This window comes from Berghia stephanieae, chromosome 3 (assembly GCF_034508935.2).
Source record: "Berghia stephanieae isolate SIO BIC M18660-M18661 chromosome 3, UCSD_Bste_1.3, whole genome shotgun sequence".
NCBI lineage: Eukaryota > Metazoa > Mollusca > Gastropoda > Nudibranchia > Aeolidiidae > Berghia > Berghia stephanieae.
The window spans coordinates 80,530,509-80,555,508 of NC_088362.1; the positions used below are offsets into that span (position 1 = coordinate 80,530,509).

At 33.3% G+C, this 25,000-nt stretch overlaps 1 protein-coding gene across 2 annotated transcripts in view; it reads right to left on the reverse strand.

Annotated features, from left to right (window-relative positions):
- LOC144968576 (four-jointed box protein 1-like) overlaps positions 1-25,000 on the reverse strand; it is an 84,428-nt gene that overhangs the window by 47,936 nt on the left and 11,492 nt on the right. The window contains exon 3 of one of the 2 annotated variants that reach the window (XM_078907071.1): positions 11,747-11,831. The exons of the other annotated variant lie outside the window; for it this stretch is intronic. The gene's annotated coding sequence lies outside the window, so the exon portion shown is untranslated. The remainder of the gene's footprint in view (positions 1-11,746; positions 11,832-25,000) is intronic. 2 annotated transcript variants of the gene reach the window in all.

Consider the following 25,000-nt stretch of genomic DNA (forward strand, 5'->3'; position numbering starts at 1 on the left):
TATGCTTTGAAAATGGCATCGAGAAGTTTATTTACATCTTTTTATGACAAATAAATAAATAAATTTATAAAATAAATAGATAAATAAATCAATAAACAGATAAATAAATATGGGATTGAAAATATGAATTAATTAATCAATCAATTAATTAATCAATGAAAGAACGAATGAATATAATAAATTAATAAATAAATACTTAAATAAACAAATAAATAAAATAAATATATAGGACTTAAATACATGCAAACTTTTTCTTTTAAAAATGAATCTTACTCATTGAGAAAATAAATTGGTTACGTTTAATGGCCTAATATATAAATGACAATCTGCCGCACACTAACTAAATACATTTTTGTTTCTTCACTTTGGCCAGAAAAAAAAATTATTTCAGATATATATATATATATATATATATATATATATATATATATATATTATATATATATATATCTGAAATATATATATATATATATATATATTTTATATATATATATATATATATATATATTTTATATATATATATATATATCACATAGAAAATTTAACTGGCCACAATATCTTTGAAATTTTAGTCGAATTTAATATTTTAAAACACAATTTAGGATATTCGCACTTATGGCACATTCGGCAAGTGTCACCTTTTCCCCGATCAATAATATATGTAAACATTGTACCATTGAAGTCAACACAATAGACAGAGAGTTTAAAATATTTCTTTTCTTCGAATCCTATTGTTCAGTTTGATATTGTTGTGTGTAAATAATTGGGCGTTCACTGTTGACTGGAATATTTTTGTGTTGACATTGACTAACATTATTGTACTGTATATTTGGTTCGGGAAAATGTGAATAATACCTCAAAACCATATTATAATATCGGAATAATTTAGATGTTAAATTTGAATAATTATTTTTAAAATTTAAGTCTTGGGTTACTTTTCATATTTGTTTGTTTGGATTTTTGTTAAGTGAGATTATATAGATTCTTAAAATGACAAAAATAAAATTTCAAAAAATAACTGACCATCTTAACTTTAAGATCGACTTTTTAGCATCTGGATCATCCTGACAGGAATTAATAGCGTTTTAGGGAGATGGTTCACAAAATACGCATAAGCTACAATCAGGAAACAGATAATATGTATGGGAAAATTCGAGAAACTGCATTCAATTTTAGAAATTGGTGGGTCATGAGATTTATATCATTAAAAAGTAATGAACAAAAATAAATATAACTACATCAAGAAAGAAAAAAGAAAGAGAATAAAATACGAATCATAGAACGTCTCGGGCAGGAAACTCTTCTTCAGCAAATAGCAAAACGAGGCGGGGGGGGGGGGGGGGGGGCGTTAATACACCACTTAAAAGGGTAGACAGAATGAAGGCATTTCCGCCTTTTAATTGGCGTTAAAGTAATGTATTAACGTTTACATTCCACAGCTTCTAACAGCTTGGATACCTACGATTTTTAAATTTTATATTGAAGTACAGAAAGTACTAAATGAGACAAACATCGGTATTGATAGATTCAAAACTAGGGGATTAAAAAAACAAAACACTATAAATGTAAAACTAAGCAACAGTGTCAAGTATTTAAAACAAAAATGTTGCTTCTGATGACAGATTCAAAATAAAACTAGACAAAGAAATAATCTATTCCTGATTATAATAATAATTAAATATACAGGATATTCAAGGGACAGTTGGTCTAAATAACTCTTCTCGTGATAGGATATTGATATGGTAATAAAAACTATCAAGATAACACAATGTCCATTTTGAAACCATTATCATTGGTCATTGTGTTTGGAGCCATTTACATTCAGTAAAATACATATTATTTACAATGGTAAAGTTGATAATGAAAGAAGAAAAGAATGGTAATGGTGATAATGGCGGGGTCAGTGAGAGGGGAACTGGCTTCATAAATCCTAATGTACTGTGCAGACTGGGTTTTTCTTTTCTCTTTTTTTTTTTCTTCTATAAAGCATACTATACCAGTCATGTTTTTAAAAAGATTTATGCTGTGTTCATGTCAACACACACACACACACACACACACACACACACACACACATATCGCTCTCTCTCCCTCTCTCTCTCTCTCTCTCTCTCTCTCTCTCTCTCTCTCTCTCCCTCCTCTTTGTGTTGGTAAGTGTGTGTGTCTGTGCGAGGATATCGGGGGGAAAGGAAAAAATAAAAAGAAAACTTGAAAACATTTAATCATTGATCTCTTTTCCAAGCATTATTTTCTTTGCCAGAGGAATATAACTAGAAAATTAATAATAAGACAATGTGCACAAGAGCAAAACAAATAAATAAGCCTCGTTTTACACACATTCTTTTGTTTGGGCAGATAATTATTAGAACATCATGCCATAAATAATTCTACTAACAGTTAAAATTACAATAAATAACGTGCATTGTGTGACACGGACACAAACGTAAAGAAGAAAACGTAAGAACACAAACGCCCATTTCCTCGTAGCCAGTAAGTGATATCTTTAGGCCGAATTTAATCCCTAATCCACGTAGGTATGTGTGAAAAATGATAAAAATGTTAAGTATAAAATCAGAAAAACGAAGAAGACAAAATAACAGCCAAATTGGCTTTGCAACTAAATCACTTTTTTTTGGTATTCCATGTGCGTGACCAAAAGTATTGTTGTATGAGTAGAGAAAATAAAGAAAAAAGAGAAAAGAGAAGAAGAGAAAGAAGAGAAGAAAAGAAGAAGAAGAAGAGAAGAAGAAGAAGAAGGAAGAAAGAAGAGAAGAAGAAGAAGAAGAAGAAGAAGAAGAAGAGAAGAAGAAGAAGAAGAAAAGAAGAGAAGAAGAAGAAGAAGAAGAAGAAGAAGAAGAAGAAGAAGAGAAGAAGAAGAAGGAAGAAGAAGAAGAAGAAAGAAGAAGAAGAAGAAGAAGAAGAAGAAGAAGAGAGAGAAGAAGAAGAAGAAGAGAAGAAGAAGAAGAGAAAGAAGAGAGAGAAGAAGAAGAAGAGAAGAAGAAGAAGAAGAAGAAGAAGAAGAAGAAGAAAGAAGAAAAGAAGAGAAGAAGAAGAGAAGAAGAAGAAGAAGAAGAAGAAGAAGAAGAAGAAGAAGAAGAAGAAGAAGAAGAAGAAGAAGAAGAAGAAGAAGAAGAAGAAGAAGAAGAAGAAGAAGAAGAGAAGAAAGAAGAAGAAGAAGAAGAAGAAGAGAAGAAGGAAGAAGAAGAAGAAGAAGAAGAAGAAAGAAGAAGAAGAAGAAAGAAGAAGAAGAAAGAAGAAGAAGAGAAGAAGAAGAAGAGAAGAAGAAGAGAAGAAGAAGAAGAAGAAGAAGAAGAAGAAGAAAAGAAGAAGAAGAAAGAAGAAGAAGAAGAAGAAGAAGAAAGAAGAAGAAGAAGAAGAAGAAGAAGAAGAAGAAGAAGAAGAAGAGAAGAAGAAGAAGAAGAAGAGAAGAAGAAGAAGAAGAGAAGAGAGAGAAGAAGAAGAAGAAGAGAGAAGAAGAAGAAGAAGAAGAAGAAGAAGAGAAGAGAAGAAAGAAGAAGAAGAAGAAAGAAGAAGAAAGAAGAAGAAGAAGAAGAGAAGAAGAAGAAGAAGAGAAGAAGAAGAAGAAGAAGAAAGAAGAAGAAGAAGAAGAAGAAAGAAGAAGAAGAAGAAGAAGAAGAAAGAAGAAGAAGAAGAAGAAGAAGAGAAGAAAGAAGAAGAAGAAGAAGAAGAAGAGAAGAAGAAGAAGAAGAAGAGAGAAGAAGAAGAAGAAGAAGAAAAGAAGAAGAAGAAGAAGAGAAGAAGAAGAAGAAGAAGAAGAAGAAGAAGAAGAAGAAGAAGAAGAAGAAGAGAAGAAAGAAGAAGAGAAGAAGAAGAAAAGAGAAGAAGAAGAAGAAGAAGAGAAGAAGAAGAAGAAGAAGAAGAAGAAGAAGAAGAAGAAGAAGAAGAAGAAGAAGAAGAAGAAGAAGAAGAAGAAGAAGAAGAAGAAGAAAGGTTAAGACCAATGAAAAACAAAAAGTAAACCGGTTATCTGGCATATCTGTAACAACATTCCTCATTTCTCAAAGACACCAGGAGTCACTGATGATGATTCCAAGATTAGGATGAAACAACGTTGTTGGAGAAAGTAACACAACCTTGGTGAATATATATATATATATATATTTATATTATATATTATATATATATTATATATATATATATATATTATGGTTTAAAGGGGTACTCCATTTCACCACGTAGTCTTTGAGCTTCACTCGATTTGCCGCAGTTTTGTTTGGGGCAACCCGCTATGAAATACGGAGATTGTCGTTGACTATTCTTTGGACTGAAAAGATTGAGGGCAAAGAATGAACGGAGCTGTAGCGATGACGAGAACATTCTTAGAAGTAATTAATAAATAAAGAAAGTGCCAGAGGGAAGGTTTTGAATTAAAGAAAGAAAGGAGGTGAGAATTGTACCAAGTCTGAACTGTTCTGTGTGAAATTAGTCAATTGTATTTTATTACACTACACACGCGTTTTTGTAATACGTATTGAAGGAACACGGGTGGATGAAGGAAAGGTCTTTCAACCATAACACACTATAGATGTGTAGAGAGAATGAAGCAGAAAATTGTTTTGGAGAGTAAATTGAAAATGTGAGGAAATTGTTTATTTTTATAGAGCGTTAGAATCCATGAAAATGAATGCTCCTAAGCATGGTACGAAAGAAAAAGATATATATATATATATATATATATATATATATATATATATATATATATATATATATATATATGAAAACAGTAACAAATAGGTACATAAAAATGGGTTCTTATAGAGCAAAATACACCAAATGTGCCCGAAGCGCTTTATATACACATAGAAAGAGTGAGAGAAAGAGAGAGAGAGAGAGAGAGAGAGAGAGAGAGAGAGAGAGAGAGAGAGAGGGGGGGAGAGAAAAAAAGAGACAAAAATCATCATCATCATCACATATGTTTAAATTCCATGTAAAGCCATGATATCATTCCATATTCCATTATCAGATTGACTTCACACCATGTTATTCCAGGGGCTACGTGTGCGATACAAGAAAGGCGACAAGCGAACTGATGGCCAATGTAGATAACATTGTACAAAAACCACGGACTGGCGTCGGAGGCATGAAAAAAAAGCCGTGATACGCCTCTGAAAACGGCAGTGGGAAAAAACATTTCATTGTTTTCTTGTTCTAAAGTTTGTATCGATAGCAATAAATGTATATGTAACCCAGTGCTTCAAAATGGTAGCATATCGGGTGGGTCCACACGCTTGAAGTTGAATTTAAAGTCGTCAAAAATACAAAACTTGAGATAAGTTATTGTGGAAATGTGACTTAGGTTTCTTTACTCGAAGAGAACTTTAATTATATAAAAATCTGATTGATTTAGCTTTAAATTCACTAATGGATATCTGGTCACTCAGACATAATTATAATAAAAATAGCATTATTATTTATGATACAATCATAATATATGAAGTACATGTTATGTTTATTGTTGTGATTGCGTGTGGAGGCGTAATCAGACTTGACGGTTTAACAAAGAACAAGCGGCATTTCTACGCTAAGTGTTTGGAAATTGATATCTGATTCTGATGTGAAGATAAATTAAGATTTGGAGAGTGTGGGTGTTTATGAGGATCGAGATCACTTGTCACACGATATAAGTAATAATAATAATAATAATAATAATAATAATAATAATAATAATAATAATAATAATAAAAATAATAATAATAATAATAATAATAGAAGATAGAAGAGAGAAGAAGAAGAAGAAGAAGAAGAAGAAGAAGAAGAAGAAGAAGAAGAAGAAGAAGAAGAAGAAGAAGAAGAAGAAAGGAGCAATTTGTTGGATTGTAACAACTTGAGCATCACAACTATCTTGATTTAAAGATGAATTTAGGTATGACATTCAATTATACACGAAAAGAGGCATTTGTAGAAAATACCATTGCATTCAACAGAAACAAAACATTCTGCAGCAGGATTGATACAATTTCGCATTCCTCAACTATATTTTCCCTATTTACTTGCATTACAATTCAGAAATGGTAAAGAAAAGAAAAACAAAACAAAAGAAATATTTTTCAAATCAGATATTGACAAGGACAAATAAATTGATTGGCTTCACGACACAGGTAGTAGATGATGTGTGACATTTTGGGTGTGATTATAGCCAAGATGGAATGTTGCCGGTAGGTGTGGAAATATGTAAATGATATGGAGGAAGTGTGGACGTGTGCTCCATGGAGACATCGTAGACATCGTCAATATGAAAACGTCCTGGTGTTTTATGAAGTCATGCTGCGGGCAAATTGATTTTTGATTCTTTTTAAAGAAACAACATCTTGATAAAAATTGCTTGCACTCCATTTGCATATAATTACTGTGCATAAATTTGTAGCTATCTAGTATCTTTATACATGGCGGTCAACTGCCCTAGGGGTGTCATAACAAAAAAAAATGACAAAACGCTTTTGACATGTTTGGCCAGACATTTTTTACTTCTTTAATATACGGGAATGCGTTTGTTACTGATTGTCTCTCTTGGTGAATACTATAATGAGGACAACTCGATTGGAGACGACACGTCAAAGGACTTAAAGATTTATACGAATGAATGACATTTACAATTGACACAATACACTGAAAACAATAAAGTAACAACACTTATGATACCAGTTCCACATTATGAGTGGGCCTCTGTAATTATGACTGTCATTGATCGAAGGAATATATAATGTATTAAATGCATTCACAGATTAATTAGAGCTATTAAAATGACCTTAACCTTCCCAAAAATGATTAAACTCGAGACTTCAAACAAGTCTTATGTTTAAGAAGATCTGGCAAGCTGTTATTTGTTTTCATCGGTCGATAGGCCCTACAGGATATGAAAGTAATCTGACCAAAATGAAACAAAAAGGTATTTTGTCATTATATTGTGTGCTGGTGTAGTGGTCCGTCTTGAATTGAGGGAAGGTAAATTAATTTTTTAAAATAAGGTATTAGCAAGCATTTACGAAAAATGTTATTATTACTACTATTATTATTGTTGTTGTGTTGTTATCATTATTGTAAGTATTGCTCTAACTATAATTGTATATCTTTGGTTTCTACTGGTTTATATAATTTACCGACCACTATTATCAGTATCACTATTTTGTTTGGTTGGTATAATTTTTTCTCCATCTTTTTGTCTTTCATGTATGTTGCCATCACTTTTTGAAAATTATTGGTGAAAGCCTAAAAGTAAACAAACGTGAGACTTGAGATTATAATGGAATGTGTTTAACTTATAAATATCAAAGGTTCAAAGTTCATTCAATCTTAGGCTTTCGCCAATAAATCACACAATTTGATGACAACATATATGAAAGTGGAAAAAAATGGTAAATGGACGAAAAAATAAACTGATACAACTAATAACCATAAAAAATCAAATGGGTTTTATGGATAGAGGGACGGATAGTTTTGGGGATGATTGGAAAGGTGTGTGGATGAATGAATAAATGAATTAATATGGATTGACCAATAAATCAATGACTGGATAGATGGATAGACGGATGGATGGATGGATGGATGGATGGATAAGTTAATGGAAGGATGAATGGAAGGGTGAATAAGTTGTTGATTGGATTGTAAATAAGTGAATGAACGAATGAATGAATAAGTTAATGGAGACACAAATCGATTTTTGATACGAGCATTAATAAATAGGTGAATAAAGATAAACGTAGCATTTCATTGCATGGCATAACACATAAAAGACAGCTTCTGTCATGTACCATCACGTTTTTTTCTAGAAGTAACACAGAATTTACAATTAGTTACCAGTCGGACCATCGTATTTTTTTCAGTCACCATCTCGATCTCCCGTCTCTTTAGGAAGGAACAGACAGTGAGGTCATGTAAGAGAAACATTGCTAATCCTCCGGCGACAACAGAAATCAGTCATCCGTGACATCACCACCATCCATTATCCTTATATCCCTTAACACCATCAACTACTACGATCACAACGTCAACTACCACAAACTCCACTAACAACTGTACTATCAACGTTTCCATCAACAACAGTGAGGTGTATCATCGGTTCACAGTCAGTCTTCAGCTTGAGCTTGACCTTTTTTATATATAGCGCAATGTCCACTTAACGTGCTCAAAGCGCTTTACAAGGCGTACCAAGCCAACAGCAACACTTAACATATAGAACGCGACATGACGCCTGTTAGGCGATATTGCAATTTTTTTTTCGGACTGAGACAACGCTGTTAACGGCCACGTATTCATTTTACACCTGAGTACGGTGAGAGAATGTGAGTAATGAGTCTTTTCCAAGGAGTCAACAATAAACATTGTTTATTCATCTTAACAACGCCTATCACATTATCTCATACGTTTGTAGTGTTTAATTCATCCTGTTTTGTTGATAAAGGGGAAACCTGAAACGTCCATTTTTATCTCTTTTCGTATATTAAATTGAAGCTTACATTCAGTTTCATATTGTTATTGATTTTATTGGATGATTTTTTCCTGTATTATTCTTGCTGCTTTGACTGGCACTGTTTCATACATAACTTTTAATATTTTTGTCATAAAAACAGATCGCTCATTTTTAAAAATCATTCTTACCGCTAAGATTCTGGGTCAGCTTACACTGCCAGCTTCAAAATTCATTGAGAATATAACGACAACAACAACAAAAACAACAACAACAACAACAAATAGCGGGGAAAAAGAAAGAAAAAAATGGACCTGGAATTCAGCAGACAGGAAAATAAACACAGACAGTGACCCTTGGGGATTAGAAAGAAGAATCTTCTCCATTCTTTTCATTTATCTCTCTTAACCCTCTAGTCCCCATGTGGCTAGACGTGGCAAGTGGTTAACCCTTTACCAGCGAGAATAATTGTTAGATATCGACTCAAGACTGTATTATGTTGGAAAGAGCTATATTTCCACTCCCCCCCCCCCCCCCCCCCCCCCCCATAGAAATGGGATTTTGAATTAAGCTCACCACATAATGTGTGAGATTTTAGTTTTTACCACTTTAGGAAGCTAAATTTATTGTCTGCAGTACAACATATAAATTAACCCTTAATCTTATATTTTATATAAAATTAATTTAAAGTTAAGCATGTAAATCTCCCCGGCATAACAGCGGTTTGAGGTGATGGCTCACACATGTATGAGTATCCTTTCAAATAACAATTTCTCAACTTTGTGGTCATGCGGTATGACTCGGCTTCTGACCTGAAGGTCCCTAGTCCTTGGAAAAGGCTCTTTACTCACATTCTCTCACCGTACTCAGGTGTAAAACGAGTACATTGCCGCAACCAGCGTCGTTTATGTCAGAAAAAAAAATTGTAATATAGTCCAATAGCCATGTCTCGTCCTACGTGTTACGTGTTGATTATAAACCCCTTGTTAAGCTATTTGAGCGCGTTTAGTGGGTACTGCGCTCTATATATTCTCAACGGTTTTTTGTTTTGTTTTGTTTTTGTAGTAGGCGGTGAGTAAAATCTATCTTGGCCTAAAAAGGGCTAGTAGTGTCCACTTGTTGTAAGAGGAAACATCGTGGTCAGACCTTTTCGCACCAGCAGGTACAGATCCGGCCATGCTCCACTGACCAGACTCAAAGACATGGTAACGATTACAACACCAGGGCGAGAAAGGTATTCTTTCAACGGTCAGGAGGTATTTATTTCATATTATATATAGGAGCTGCTGGGTCAGTATCTATCTATTTTTTTCCTTACTTTTCCTCTTCCCTCTTTTTTTTCCAAGCCCATCCTCCTTCAATATTTAGGACAGACGGACCGTGTTTGTAGGTCTGATCACCCAAATAGTTAATGGGAATACTCTCAAACCAACGCAAAATACAGACCATCTCAAAGTTAAATCAACCTCATGATTGCGATAGGTAGAAATGGTAAGTAATTCTTGGTATGTGAAAAAATGAGCAAAAACTGATATGTGATGGATGATGAGAGATGATGATGATGATGATGTGATGATGATGATGATGATGATAATGATGCAGATGATGATAATGATGATGATGATGCTAAAGATGATGTATGATGATGATGATGATGTGATGATGATGATGATGATGATGATGATGATGATAATGATGATGATGATGATGCCAAAGGAGTGCGGTGGGGGAGGGCCTAGGGGAGGGCAATGATATTTAATATCACACAAGAGATGACTTCATTAATGTTAGGCAGGTTTAAACTACCTGTATCTTGCAACTGTGCCAAGCCGCTAGTGTATTAACAACCCAGACGACTCATTCTTCTTAACATAAAAGAAGATTAAAAAATAAAAACGAAATAAAATGGAAGAGCAGGTAATATTATGTAACAAATCAAAAGTAAGGTTCGTTAAGACAATGTATCTAGTTGTGATAATCTTTACGACAATGTAGTTGCGATAAACTTTCACTAGTATTTTCTCCTCAGTTCCCTTCGTTTTTCCTTTTTAATTTCCTTCTCTGTGATTCTCTACTTTGAACTATACCCTCCTTATTAATTGGAGAGGGACAAACACGAAAGGAAATCGTAAACAACAGACTACAACAAAGTCACCCTGGAATTTCCAAGTGCAATTTAATTCTCAATCGATTCGTTGCCATGCATAAAACATGAAACTGTGTGTTTTATCTCGTGTCGTATCAAAACGGAATCGTGCTTTTTACAACAATGGCCGTAATCGAACTCTTTACCGCTGACGTTTAATTATGAAAATTTAATAATGAAACGATTAACAAATTATTCTGTAAACAAACAAGTCGCAACTCACGTCTGATCAAACTGAAGCTACAGAAAAATACCAACAACAAAAAAAAAAAAAAAAAGGAAAAAGAGATATTTTAACAAAATGTAGTAAATAAATAAATAAATAAATAAATAAACCCGAAAATGTGACCATCGTCAAAATAGTTTTATGTCGAGGTAATTGAGATGCTGAAAATTGAATTTATAAACAAGAATATTAGACTTAGATTAATACTATAATTCGTTTCCTTGATGCGAATGAATAGAGAGAGTTTCGTTGAGTGCTGAGAAGAAGAAAAAAAATAATTTTTCTGGTTTCAAGAATTTTCCAGTTACTTCTCTAGTCCGTCTTGACATAATGAGGCGTTGCGTCAGGTCACAATTTGACAAAATTGAACACACGAGTGTTCAGTTCAGACGTGAGTCGAATTTGAGCGAGAAAAATCCATAAAGCTGTCTGTAGCAACGTTGATAAGAATCAGCATTCTGAGTGAGAATTTACACTCAATGAACCAACCGGAATCTACTCTCAAGATCAGAGTGCGATGACAGAAAGTGAGTAAAGAGCCTTTTCCAATAACTCAACTTTGCGCCACTCGGAGCGGAACTCGAACCCAAGACCTACCGGTTCGAAGGCGAGATGATAGATGATAATAATTACGAACGTTGAGGTTTTTTGCAATATAATAAATTGAATTTATTCTCCACCATAACGAATAGCATTTGATCCCAAGTTCCATATTATACTAAGAGGGTAAAAAATTTCCATCGCCTGGTCTATCCCGATATAATACCGCGTTGAGCCGGTGGGTCACATATATTTGGTTTATCCCGACCTTAGCACTCTAGAGATAGCATTACTCCCGACATAACACTGGAATGAGTCCGCATATCATATTTCATCTTTCAGAATTTAGGCAACCTGCCTCGTTTTCTCTTTCTTTTACCCTCTCCGACCATACTTCATTGTTTTTTACCTTGTCTATGTCCTGACAATCCCGCAAGTCACCATTGACGCTTCGTGGGCTAAATGACACCCGATAACATTTCAATCGAAGAATACTGAAAAAGGTAAAAGAGATATCGGGTAATGTTGCCATTTTGGCTTTTTTAAAAATCTATTTATATTAACTAATTATCTCATCTCTTTTTGTGGGAGAGGGCGAGGGGGGAGGGGGGGGGAGGGGGGGGACCGGGAGGGGGTCGTCTGGATTTGTAAAACATTATGACTTGCAATGTTTTAAGATTTATATTTATCATTCTATTTATCTACTTATTTATTTGTTAACCTTTTTTTTTCTTTCTACAAACACAATATTTAACCTGGTTAAAAGATATAGTAAAACACACACACACACACACACACACACAGAGACACACACAATCAGTTATTTAACGATTTTCTCTTGATAAAACAGAAAAACTAATTGATATTCAAAATGCTCTCTCAAGACAGTGTGATAAGAACAGAGTTTTTTTTTTTTGTAAGAGACTGGCATCTTCACCACCGATCTATCTTTATATATATATATATATATTATATATTTATATATATATATATATATATATATATTATATATATATATATATATGGGATGCTTAGTACATTTGGCAATTTAAAAATAAATTCCATTTTTTTTCTATAACTTTAGTATTCTTACAAAAATAATATCTGTCAACCCTGAGGTAGGGTGAAAAGTCAAGGAGAGAATTGATAAATCGGAGAGAAAAAAATAGTGAGGGGAAACCCGACACCCTCTAGCGGGGTATATTACAGGTTGATGTCCCATTGGGGCATCTGACACGGCGCTCAGATTTATGGGCGACACTTACCCATCCAGGGTCCTGTCCGTGGAAATTAAAAACGTTCCCGATCCCGCTTCTCAGTTTTTACGAGATGGGGTGATTGGATGATGGTTGTATAGGATATCAGGTATGCCATGCGTGCGTTGGGGTTAGGCTACCAGTTAGCACGTTTGGATTCGAAGAAATGAGTTGAAATCTTGTTGAAATGGTGATTTTTGTTCTAACAAATTCAACACGGATATCTATATTTTTAATGTTATATATATATATATATATATTTATATATATATATATATATATATATATTATATTTGATTTCTTAACTTATAAATAACAGTTCTAATTTCATGCTTATTCGTTTATTGTTTTCTAATTTTCTTATTTTTAAAATTCTAAATTTAACTCATTAAGCTATTTCTTTACTTATTTTTTGTGAGTGGTTTTCGAATAAACATTTATATGAAGAGCACGAACTAGGTGGGGGGGGGGGGGGGGGAAGAACAGAGTCATTTTGTGATTTTGGATGGGTTGGAGAAATATAAATTATTTGAATTATCATTCAGCGTATGTTATATTGGCTAGTATCTTTTTAAATTAATAGTATTTATTATCTAAGTTGCAAAACATTAATCTAGAAACAATGTTGATCTCTTCAAATTTCGTATTTATCTAAATTTGGAAAACAAGTTTTTTGAAAATAATATAAATGTGACTCTACCATTTTTCCCCCAGCCCGTCTCTCTCTCTCTCTCTCTCTCTCTCTCTCTCTCCCTCTCTCTCTCTCTCTCTCTCGCTTTCTCTCTCTCTCTCTCTCTCTTTCTTTCTGGTCATATTCATCATGTAAATTGATAAAAGAAAGACACATTATATTTTGTGATCTACTAACAAACCACCATTCTTATGTTTATACAATTTGTGCCTACTGTTTTGTTTGTTTGAATTTTATCTATTGCTAGTGCTTTGATCTTAATTTTCTTAACTGGTTTCATTTAAATTTATGATCTGTTTCAAACAATCCTCCTCGCCATGGGGCCATGATTCATTTGGGTCATTGCCATCGAACAAGGTCTCAAAACAAATGAAAACATTCCCTAAACATTACAACATTCAACACAACAGTACTTAGCAGTTTGTGTTTCAAAACCTGTCCTACAAGCCTATCGTGAAAAATGTATCTTTTTTAGTGAGTCACCGAGGCCAAATTTGACCCAAAGATGTCGTTTGCGTAGAGCAATTACAAAATACTTTTTAAAATAACGGCTTGAAATTTGTACTTGATGTGTCCGTAAAATTGACCCATAGTTTGTCCAACAACAACAACAAAAAAGTTTAAACCTGAGACTTCCTGGTGTCAAAAACAACATTTCTAATATAATTTTCTTGTACCCATAACGTACCCAGGTGTCCTGAATAAATGATTGTTTAAAAAAAAGAAAGAAAAAAAAGTGGCAAATCAGTTCTTCAACGTTTGGTTCTTTTATTTATTTTGGGCTTACAATCAGTCAATGTATCTACAACTCAAAACAATTAATTCGATAAAAACAAACAAACAAACAAACAAAAAAGATAAACCAAAACAAAATAACAACAATAACAAACAATTTAAAAAATAAATCAATCAATCAATATTATGCAACAGAAAACATTTAAATGTAATTTTTTTTTTTAATTTACGTGATATCTACCAGCTTATAAAATGATTAACTTCCCAGATCTCCTCAAAGTCTGAAACGTCAAACGATGTTGTAAGGCAGAGGGGGCACAAAGAACGGGGTAATAAAAACACATAGAATATCAGTGTTGAAGGAACAGGGGTAGTTCGGGAAGGAGGCGGAGAATGATAGAAAGGGGAGTTATAGAGAGAGAGAGAGAGAGAGAGAGAGAGAGAGAGAGAGAGAGAGAGAGAGAGAGAGAGCGTGAAAGACGAACAGAAGAGACAAAATAGAAAACAGATTTTTTTAAACTAAGAAGAGGGAAAGTAAGTAAGAAATGGGAGGATTGGAGTTTTCTGTTTTTTTTAATGTGAGAGATGGGGATGTATGGATAGATAGATAGATAGATAGATAGACAGATAGATAGATAGATAGATAGATAGATAGACAGACAGACAGACAGACAGACATACAGACAGAAAGTATATATATATATATATATATATATATATATATATATATAGATAGATAGATAGATAGATAGATAGATAGATAGATAGATAGATAGTAGGTAGATAGATAGATAGATAGATAGATAGATAGATAGATAGATAGATAGATAGATAGATAGATAGATAGATAGATAGATAGATAGATAGATAGATAGATAGATAGATAGATAGATAGATAGATAGATAGAAAAAAGAGAAAGGTATAGATTGCATTTCAACAAGACAGCATTAATAGCTTGGACAATAGAGACGAGATCAAGAGGATTACAGTCTCAGGGAGTGAGTTTGCAATAGTTTGAATACAGGCACCACAGGGCTGCTGGGATCGGTATAATTGCACGGAATACGTCAGACAAAAGAGTTCCACGGAATTGGAACATGTCAATAAAATGGTTTTGCTGTCCTTGAGAATATAGTCACTAGTCGTCTCAAAACGGTTTCATGCCGATGGTAGCGTGTACCTATTTGCAGCTCTGATAACCCGAATTGTTACGGTCTCATTGTTGTAATGGAAATGCTCTCAAACCAACACAATATATCATTCATGACAACATTGTTAAATCAAGCCCAGAATTGCGTTCGGTTATTAATAAATATACAAATATTATGTGCACGTCGGTCGGGGGTGATTTGTATGCTAAAAATGAATATCTAGACACAAACATGAAATTCTGGTAAAATATGTGTATTTGATTAAGGTGTAGGAGTGCCTAAAGTGCGAAAAATTCATTGTCGTAATGATGGTCACAAATGCGACCCACCACGTCAATCCGGAATGATTTCGGGGTGAACTAGATGACGAAAACTGAATTTAAAATCGAAATGTTCAAAGCTTAATGAATGTCTTTATTGCTTCATAAAACAAACCAAAAATAAATTTTAAAAAACAAAACAAACTAATAAACAAAAAAAAAAAAAAAAGAACAATTCTTTTTAAATGGAGCAAGTTTAATAAATTGCCTGACTATAAATTCAATCTTTATCGATTGAATCCTCAGATATAATACCATATATTGACCATGAGTCACATGACAAATAGTTTGAATATCGGCACCAAAGGGGCCAATTGTTTCGATATAAATTTATGAAAGACTGACGAGACGACAGACCACCCCCTCCCCCCCCCCCCCAGAAAAAAAACCAAAACAAACAAACAAACAAAAAAAAAACCAAACAAACAAAAACACAAAAAACACCCTACGAAATTGAAACATGTCAATTGATTCGTTTGAATATCACAGAGAATATTAGTCATGCACAGTAAGAAGAGATTCCTTGTATTATTATTTTGCCTGTTTGTCGAGGATTATGTTTTTAAAAAAATAGATATTATGCAATTATTAATGTTATAAAAGGATAAATTAATACAACGCGCAGACCACACAAAGTGCTCAAAAGCGCTACACATACAAAGACAAAGTCAAAAACCTGCCTGAAAAGGATAGGAATGTTTTCAAACGTTTCCTAAAATTACTGAATTAAAAAGTTTTAATTTTAAAAGGCTCAGGTTTATGACAATTTCTTTTTGACAAGTTGGGATCATCTTGTGATTTGATACACCATTGAGCACTACAATTAGCTTTCAGGCCACATTAAAAAAAAAGAAAGATTAGAAACGAGGAGTTTGTATTTATTTGTACGACAGATAGTCTTAGATTAATAAATGAAATGCGAATGCATATCTCTTAAAAAATAATATTGATGTCAAAGAAAGAGAGTTGGGTGGTCTTTGATTTTGCTTTCTTCTTTTCACATGCTGTTTTTTTTTTTTTTTTTTTTTTTTTTTTTGTTTCAATAATTTTTCATTGTTTTCATTGAGAGGGTTGTTTGGTTGTTTGTTTGTTAGTTTGCGTTTGTTTTGTTTGTTTGTTTGTTTTTTGGTGCCTTTTGGGGGGTTGGGGGGGGGTGGTTGTTTGTTTTCCTTTTTTTTTTCGTTAACTGTATTTTGTTTTAAAAATAAATTTTGGTCTTAATATAAACAATGTTAACATTATTATTATTATTATTATTATTATATTATTATTATTATTATTATTATTATTATTATTATTATTATTATTATTATTATTATTATTATTATTAATAATAATATTATCATCATTATCATTATCATTATTATTATCATTAGTATTATTATTATTTATTATTATTATTATTATTATTATTATTATTATTGTTCTTGTCAATATTACTTACTATTATCATCATTATCATTATCCTTATTATTACCAATTTCACTGGCAGTCGACTTGAAAACAGCCGTGCTACTTGCTTGATTTTATTCAAGATAAGAGTAATAGAGTTATCGTATGCCGATTATGTGAAGAATGTCTTTAATACAAAATACACTTTGTCATATCTCTTCAACCTCGGTGGTACATATCAAGGGTTTGCCGTGGATGATAGGCATAAAATCTGTATCTAATTTTTCTAAAGCCCACCACCACTTCAGAAAAAAAAAAAGAAAAAGAAAAGAGAAGAAGAAAATTGAAACACAAAAATAAATAATATAATTTTAAAATCCAATTTTGACATGGTTAGATAATAAATACCTATTTATAATAATACTATAGTATATTATGAACTAGATGAGGAATTTTATGTATGACAGGTTAACTGCCCTACTCCGAAAAGACGTGTATTTAAAATTTTGGCCAGAAAATATCGATCAATTTAGATAACCCTCATCTAGGCAAACTTTTCAAACCTGGGGACTTCCCGAAGTCTTTATAATAAAGTTCCAGGTTTGAGAGTTTTTGCCAAAACAAGAGTCGTGTAAATCGATGGGTATTTGAAGGAAGCGTTTTCTGGCCAATTTTTTTTAATACATGTTTTTTTCCAGTTTAAGGTAGTTAACGGGTTAAAAGCCAAAATAATCAAAACCGGGGATTTAAAGTTGTCTTCAGTGAAGACTTTTATATTAACTCAATTTCGTATATTCGGGGGGTCATATTAGCTCAGTTGGTAGAGCACTCGCTTAACATGCAAAGGGGACCGAGATCGATCCCGGGTGAAGTAATATCGCCTACCAGGCGTCATGTCTTGTCCAGCATGTTGTGTTGCTGTTGGCTAAGGATCCTTTGTAAAGCACATTTGGTGAATATTGCACTATATAAAAGCTCATTTTATAAAAACAACTTATTTTGTAGCAAAAGAAAATTATGAGCGCCTGATGGCGTGGCGTTCTGTCTCACATGTTAAGGACTCTTTGCAAAGCGTTTTGACCAAATAATCTAGAGACTATTGCCCTATATAATAGCTCGGCGTATTATATTTTAACTCTCTCCTTCCGACCATCTTCAGTATGTTCCCCAAACTGTCATGCCTTCCCAACACAGAAATAAATGTTTTAAACTCAAATTTAAAAGCATGGTAAGCCTAATTTAAATTTTATTTGCAAAACAAGCTCTACGAAACAAAATTATATAATCAAAAAAAAATTTAGACGTCTACTTCAAATTTTGTGATGTAGACAACAAATCTGAATAAGAAAAATGTGTATTGAATCGTAACAAATGTGACGATTTTCTTGAGGTTGATAAGGAGGGGAGGGGGGGGGGGAAGGGTTAAACTGCAAGGGCTAAATTTATAGCCATAAAAATAATGGGAGAAACTTAATGATTTGAAAGAAATTTTGCCTCCCTATTCAAGGGAAAATCTAGCGTTAGAACATCCTATAGTCGTAAAATATTACGGGAAAATGATAGGTCTCCGTGGACGCGGGGAAATCATGATAATCAACAGTTATAAACATTTATGGGAAATAAGCTCCGCTGCCACAAATACACAGAATGGAACGGCTAGCTGTCCATAAACCTGGTCGTGTATTCAGCATTCACATACGGGTCGTTAACAATAAATAAGTTAGTATTTTTTATTCTGGTTTATATAATGTTATATTATGTCGTGGGGTGTATTAGAGTTATTATGTATCACTACGCGTTTCGTAGTGTGTGTGTGTGTGTGTGTGTGTGTGTGTGTGAGAGAGAGAGAGGTATGGAAAAAAGAGGGAGAGAGAGGGGGGGGGGGGCAGGAGGAGGAGGAATAGAAGGAGGAGAAGAAGAAAAACGAAGAAGAAGAAGAAGAAGAAGAAGAAGAAGAAGAAGAAGAAGAAGAAAGAAGAAGAAGAAGAAGAAGAAGAAGAAGAAGAAAGAAGAAGAGAAGAAGAGAGAAGAAGAAGAAGAAGAAGAAGAAGAAGAGAAGAAGAAGAAGAAGAAGAAGAAGAAGAAGAAGAAGAGAAGAGAAGGAAGAAGAAAGAAGAAGAAGAAGAAAAGAAGAGAAGAAGAAGAAGAAGAGAAGAAGAAGAAGAAGAAGAAGAAGAAGAAGAAGAAGAGAAGAAGAAGAAAGAGAGAAGAAAGAAGAAAGAAGAAGAAGAAGAGAAGAAGAAGAAGGAAGAAGAAGAAGAAGAAGAAGAAGAGAGAAAGAAGAAGAAGAAAGAAGAAGAGAAGAAGAAGAAGAAGAAGAAGAGAAGAAGAAGAGAGAAGAAGAAAGAGAAGAAGAAGAAGAAGAAGAAGAAAGAAGAAGAAGAAGAAGAAGAAGAAAGAAGAAGAGAAGAAGAAGAAGAAGAAGAAGAAGAAGAAGAAGAAGAAGAAGAAGAAAGAAGAAGAAGAAGAAGAAGAAGAAAGAAGAAGAAGAAGGAAGAAGAAGAGAAGAAGAAGAAGAAGAAGAAGAAGAAGAAGAAGAAGAAGAAGAAGAAGAAGAAGAAGAAGAAGAAGAAGAGAGAAGAAGAAGAAGAAGAAGAAGAAGAAGAAGAAGAAGAAGAAGAAGAAGAAGAAGAAGAAGAAGAAGAAGAAGAAGAAGAAAGAAGAAAGAAGAAGAAGAAGAAGAAGAAGAAGAAGAAGAAGAAGAGAAGAAGAAGAAGAAGAAGAAGAAGAAGAAGAAGAAGAGAAGAAGAAGAAGAAGAAGAAGAAGAGAAGAAGAAGAAGAAGAAGAAGAAGAAGAAGAGAAGAAGAGAAGAAGAAGAAGAAGAAGAAAGAGAAGAAGAAGAAGAAGAAGAAGAGAGAAGAAGAGAAGAGAAGAAGAAGAAGAAGAAGAAGAAGAGAGAAGAAGAAGAGAAGAAGAAGAGAAGAAAGAAGAAGAAGAAGAAGAGAAGTAAGAAGAAGAAGAAGAAGAAGAAGAGAAGAAGAGAAGAAGAAGAAGAAGAAGAAGAAGAAGAAGAAGAAGAAGAAGAAGAAGAAGAAGAGAAACAAGGGGAAAAAAATTTTAAGAGAAAGAAAGAAAAAAAAAAAGGACATACAACAAGCCAATGATGTAATGAAATTTTAAAAAATATCTCAAGCAAAAAATAAAAATCCGTCTTTGCACTTCGTATGCCAGTTCTAGGAGATGTTCTCCCAAAATTGGAATTAGCTTCCTTGCACTTGAGTTGACAAGGGCGAAAGACAGAAACAAGAGTTCGTTGCATACAGAAACGTAAGAGAAATTAGCAAGGTAGATGGCCCCATTAGCTACATCTCATTTGGTTCGCGCGAGTAGTTGCATCTGGCAACAATACGCACATTATCCTGTCACAGGCCTCGTTTTTATCTGTATTTTTATGTAATCCATACGTTTTTCCTTTGGTTAAGGATTAAGTATGGCCGTGTTGTATTACTGTTGATATATTATGTGATGTTGGTGGTATGGAATGGAATAGCAGAGGTACTTAACCAGTTAAAATGCAGTACTCTGGAAAAAAACTCGTATTTAAAAATTTGGCCAGAAAATCCGTCCTTCAAATATCGATCGATTTGAATGACCCGCATCTTAGCAAAAATCTCTTAAACCGGGGGCTTTGCTAGAGTCCCAGGTTTCAGAGTTTTTGCTATCCTGAGGGTCATTAAATCGATCGATATTTGAAGTACAAATTTTATGGCCAATTTTTTTAATACGATTTTTTTCAAGAGTACTTCAGTAAACAGGTTAATACGAAAATATAGTAATGGATTGTTGTCGTAAACAATATTATATTATGTCAGTTTTCATATTCTATGCATTCAATAATTTAAGATGACCCTCAACTTGTCAAAACATCAGACACAGCATCTAGCCTCATTTTATAAACTTGATTTTATCAATGATTGTTGACATATTTATTTATTTATTTATTTATTTATTTATTTATTTGCTTGTTTGTTTGTTTGTTTATTTATTTATTTGATTTTTAATTTATTTATTTATTTATTTATTTATTCATTCATTCATCCATTTACTTATTTATTTATATATTTATTTTATCTATGATAAATCAATCATTGTGTTATTAAAATCTCTTAAAAATAATAAAGAAAGTTACAAACATTGAGAGCAGGTATTCGTGCAAGATAAGAATTTGAAAAGGAATGAATAAAAAACCATAGCCAAACAATGCAGAAGGAACAAAACGAAAGAGAGAGAAAAAAAAAAAAACACCACAAAATAACGCCCTGTTTTAACTAAGAATCTAACATCAAACCTGATTATTGGTGACAAAGAAGTCTGAGATTCGACTCCCCCTCCCCCCCCCCCCCCCCCCCCCCCCCCCCCCCACCCCCAATCCCACCAACCCCAATCCGAGAAGTCTGATGGTTTCTGACCTTTTTTTCTGATTTGTCTAGCACTGACTTTTACACACCCCTTCAGATTCTGAGATCGGAAATAACCTAAACAATAATATATTCAGGCTTATAATGACATTAACAAAATCATCATGTTGATGACTATGCTTGTATTTTTCGACAAAGTAAACCAGACAGCCAGAAGAGAAGGGGGAAAAACAAAGAAGAAAAACAGAACTAGAAAGATGAGGCGTTTCCGAGACAGTCTTTTGAAGCACGAAAATGCCAAAGGTTTCTATCTATGATTAGAGGATTCTAAAGGCTTAATGAAGCGGTTTTGTCCGTGCTGATAAGAACTTTTGAAGGTGGCGCAACAAGGAAAGGAGTGGCTAGAAACGGATAATAATATAAGCAAAACTATACAATATCGGTACCATAGCTAGGTGTTATAATGTTTACTTTGTATTAAGCAAAACTATACAATATCGTGACTGTAGTTTTGTGATATGTTTACTTTGTATTTACGTATTGATACTAGGGAGGGATCAAAAATGGTGAGGAAGGGGAAGGATCAAAGTTTTTATATTCTGTAGCATTTATTATGATGTTAAGAGCGACGCCTTTCCCAGCATTACCCCTCCCTTCTCTGAAAGAAACGAAGATCTATCAGAATTTGCTTGAAAATAAACGTCGGGTAGGAATGGATCTATGCAATTCTTTTTTTAAAACTTGACAAAGACAATGTCAATGATATCAAAATCTGCGATCCGAGAGAGGAAAATAGAGAACGTTTACAACCACTCAGTACCCTTTTAGATACTTTATAATCTCGACTCATCATAAGAGCTAAATTTGTAACTAACTGCCTCAATTCGGTATTATTTCGAGATGACATGTCGATTTCCAAAGGTGTATTTAAGGTTAAATAAATAATAAGATTTATTAGAGCAATGTTTTATAAATGTTAAGATATGATAGTCATTTAATCGTCATCAAAAGAAATAATTTTAGATCATATCTTATATTTTTCTCCTACAAATTTATTTCCACCATGTAAACAAATCCGGCATAACACCGCTCTGAGACTATGGGTCACAATTTGGTCAATAAGCACACCGTACAAGCATTCCTTCTTTGCTGCTCTCCTCCTTGGGAAGCTAGACGTCTATATTATCTTCAATTGTTTTTTTGTTTTTTTTTTTTTTTTGGTTTTTTTTTTGTTTGAGCGAACTTACAAGAACCTTAGGGAAACCCCAATAAAATGTCTAATGATGATGTGCAAAGGAAACCTAAGAATACCCCAATAAAGCGACTCGCGATGATAAATTACCATCGTTATAACGAGAGAAGAAAAAGAGGACGCTACTTAGTGAGCCCAATTTGTTATCCTCCATACTCTTGTCAGCTGCCACTTATTAAGTATTTCTAACGGAGACAATAATTTATATAGCGATGCACTACAAATTAAAGACGTCTAAATAAGATGATTGTGTAGATTTTACATAATTCCAATTTAAGTCTTATTCAAAATCAACTATTTCGACAAACAAAATTAATTGAATTAAATCGCAGAGTTAAAAAAGAAAGCAAAATAAAAAAACATAAAATTCCCTGTATTCTTCCCATAGGGGAAATTTGTCTCTAGGGTCTATTCCAAGGGAAGACTGGAATAACCCAGGCATCAGCCGCAATGCAGCACCGCAAATTGAGCTAGGGCGAGGTGACTGCTCAGGGTCACACAGCGCAGCGGTAATCGAACTCGGAACCTTTAAGGTGCGAAGCAAAGACCGTACCACTGAGCAACGCTGCCCCATGCATCATGCATTGAATTTTGTCTTTCAAATTTTAAAACAGTTCATACATTTAACAATCAAAACATAATCCGCTTTAAATCGTAGGGTGCAAATGAAAGAGTTATAAATATGATCATTTCAAAGCTTTTAATTGTGTATGATAAGAAATAAATTTTAAACTTTAATTCTAATTATAGCTAAATTTGTGAAAGGTTATGGACGTATCTATTAATGAATAAATGAATTGATGGAGAAATCATAAATTATAAATAAATCAAAAATCATAAACAAATAAAAATGATAAATAGATAAAAATATGAATAAATAAATGAGTAAATAAATAAATAATAAATTATAAAATAATAATGATGAAATATAAATAAATAAATAAATAAATTAATTAATAAATAAATTAATTAATTAATTAACAAATAAATATGTAAATAAACAAATAAGTAAATGAATAAATAATAAATAAATAAAAATTTAAAGGAATGAATGAATGAATGTATGAGTCAGATTGAGATTTCGTTTAAAAATCAATAATTGATCAGATTAAAATACGTCCTTATTCCCCCAATATGACGATAACAAAGAGAACGATTAAATTGGATAAAATATTAGAATGCAATTATTTTTGCAGAATATAACTATTGTCTCGCATTATATTTTCGGTAATAATGGCCTATTATAATAACACAAGAGTCTTATTTTTCTGTACAATGGGAGAAGATCCATCATTCGCACACAATACAACACTGAATGGTCCGTCTCCTTGAAAATGGGTTCATTATCTTCCGTTTCGGGCAGGCAAACCCACGATAATAATATCAGTTTCATTCATTCATCCATCATTTATAAAAGCGCTTTATTATGTGACCAATCGTCTCAGCAAAGCGGTATCATGTCGGATCGACGTGCACATATAGAAGCAGGTCTGGTAACCGAACGCAATTATAGGCTAGATTTAGCATTATTGTAATGGGCAGTATTTTGCGTTGTTTGAGAATTGAGCTTTGAGCTTTTTTTTTTAGCTTTTTTGTACAGCGCAATATCAACTAAATGTGCTCAAAGCGCTTTACAAGAGGCCCATGGCCAACAGCAAAGCTTAACATTTAGGACGGGACATGACGCTTGTTAGGCGATGTTACAATTTTTTTTTTCGGACAGAGACAACTGTTAACGGCCAGGTACTCAGTTTACACCTGAGTACGGGGAGAGAATGTGAGTAAAGAGCCTTCTCCAAGGACTCAACAATGCGCCGAGCGAGGCTTGAACCCAGGACCTTTCGATCCGAAAGCGAATGTCATACCACTAGACCATATAGCCGCACAATCTATTGAATATTTCCATTACAACAATGAGCCCATAACAATTTGGATAATCAGACCTGCAAATAAATACACGTCGGGTCGGATGGTCGGGTGCTGCAATATTGAATTTATAGCCGAAAATATTGGTCTTGGGTTAAGTTAATTGCCAATAACTTTTGCCAACATGAGGGTAATTTAAATCGAGCGATATTTAAAGGACGAGTTTTCTGGCCAAATATTTAAATACTTGTCTTTCCAGACTACGGCAGGTTGCTGGTTAATATAGATACCGATAATATAAAGCCAGTGGATCACAATATATTTAGCATTCTGGTGCAGATTGAATGTGACGTAAATCGTATAGATTTCAAATAAACAAATTTGAGAACAATCACTGGTATAAGATAAAGAACTGAATGTGTGTGTATGAAACAGTGTCAGATAGACAAAGTAGAAAGAAAATACAAGAAATAGCTATATAATTATAGCCCTCGTCAGTGGAGGAAAGGTGATTTTTTAAAAATAATAATTTTGGAACGTCTTGTTTTTCATGTATTTTTCTTTCTGCTTTTTAAGGTACTGTTTCATACACACATTTTCAGATTGTACAGATTTGCAATATAGATAAACGAAAATGAAT